This window comes from Cebus imitator, unplaced genomic scaffold, assembly GCF_001604975.1.
Source record: "Cebus imitator isolate Cc_AM_T3 unplaced genomic scaffold, Cebus_imitator-1.0 Scaffold14, whole genome shotgun sequence".
Lineage (NCBI taxonomy): Eukaryota > Metazoa > Chordata > Mammalia > Primates > Cebidae > Cebus > Cebus imitator.
The window spans coordinates 8,444,066-8,445,721 of record NW_016107329.1 but is presented as its reverse complement, the minus strand read 5'-3'; the positions used below and the strand labels follow the sequence as shown (position 1 = coordinate 8,445,721).

Below are 1,656 nucleotides of genomic sequence, written 5' to 3'. Positions count from 1 at the left end.
CAGATCCAGGGCTCCGTGCTGTGAACTCCACCTCTTGAGGCGGGGACACGGGCGGCACGGTCACATGGCAAAGGGATGTGAATATAGGCACAGAAGTAAGGTGTTGTTCTTGTCATCTGCCATCATATCCTTACATGATATTCTTATCTGCCATAATGTCCTTACCATAATGTTAAAGATTGCTCACACATTCCTAAGAGAGAAACAGGGTCAGTAATTCTGAACTTTCACAATGTTATTGGCATTTTACTTGACTTTCTAGACATAAAATGAAATTCTAATTCCCGAGAGTTTTTTTCCCCCAGTATTTAACATTTTTTTCTGGGCTAAGTTTTTTCCCAGCCTCCCCTCTCCTTTACTACCAGGTTATTGAAGCTGTTCTTTTAAAACTACAAGGAAGAAGAAACAGAGCGGGCTTGGGAAATGTTGAAACAGCAGCGCGCCATTCATCACAGCATTGCTGAAGAGACCAGCTCTACGTGACATTGCCAGAATTTCCATCACAGGTGAGGGCGTGTGTCTACAACCCCAGTATTTCGTGAAAAAGGAATTCTGTGTATGAGCTTTAGGACGAGACAGAAAAGAAGCGGTGCCCATGAGGTCTCCCTCCCTTGCCCTGCCTTCTCCTTTTGAATGCAGCTCTCTCCTTCCTGGGCCGGGATGATATGGAACCGTTTTACATGCGAGGGTTTCTAAGGGGGCGTTGTGAGGCGTCATCATTAGCAACCAACACTGCGGTTCTCCCCAGTGAGAAACAGGCAGCCCCACCCGGGGGCAGGCCCCTTCCCCTTCCTGGCCTCCCTGGCTCCAGGCGTCCTGACGCCAGCCCAGCCTTTGCGGAGCTCTGGGTCCTGTCCAGCTGAGCTCCCCAGGGGATGGTGAGCCTCTGCCTCAGTTCCCGAAGCCTCCTGTGGACTCGCAAGTCACATCTCTGCCACTCTCCTTAGAGATGAGCCTACACACTCATTTTCTTTTTTCCTCTGGACAAAGGAAGCAGCTTTTGAAAATCAAACTGATGGATGAGAGGGTGAAATCCACTGAGTGGGCCGTGGAGAACAGCCGTGTTTGAGAGGCAGCTCAGCGATGTGAATGAGGCCATGAAGACGGCAGTGCCTGTGGGCCCCGATAAATGATGGCACCAAGCAACTGGCAGGGCGGTGGGGGTGGGAGGGGTCCCTAGGCCCCACCCCTCTCTGCTCCTGTCTGTGTAATTAACAGCCTGCCTCTGTCAGCGGCTCAGCCTTCAGTGCTCTCTGCTGCGGCTCTGGTCAGTGAGGCCTGGAGGGGTGGCTCCTTCACCTGCCCTCTCCTGGTTTTTCCTGTGCCTGCCCCCGTGAGCCAGGAGATGCATTCACAGCTGCCTTTTTTTGATGTCTTCCTTTAAAAAGAGGCATTCCTCTGTGATTGCCTGGGGTCCTGTGGCTTACTGAATAAGATTCAGCGTGGGGAACCACAGACTCTTCCTGAGAAGCTCAGTTCCAAAAGGAAAAGGAAAATGCTGACTGGGATTCCCTGATAGGCATTGATTTGTCTAAATGCCGTCTCCATCCACTGATAACTCGAGTTTTCAGAAAGGCATCCTCTGCAGCCCAGCACCAGCTTCTCCGCCCGCCGTGTGCCCTGGGAGGCGGCCCGTGCTGCAGAAGCAGACACCAT

General features: G+C 52.1%; 1 long non-coding RNA gene across 1 annotated transcript; it reads left to right on the top strand.

Moving 5' to 3' along the window:
- Positions 1–391: 391 nt before the first annotated feature.
- Positions 392–1,401, top strand: LOC108284879. Its single transcript, XR_001817372.2, has 2 exons — positions 392–506; positions 991–1,401. It is a non-coding gene; the product is annotated as an uncharacterized LOC108284879 (long non-coding RNA).
- Positions 1,402–1,656: the final 255 nt, after the last annotated feature.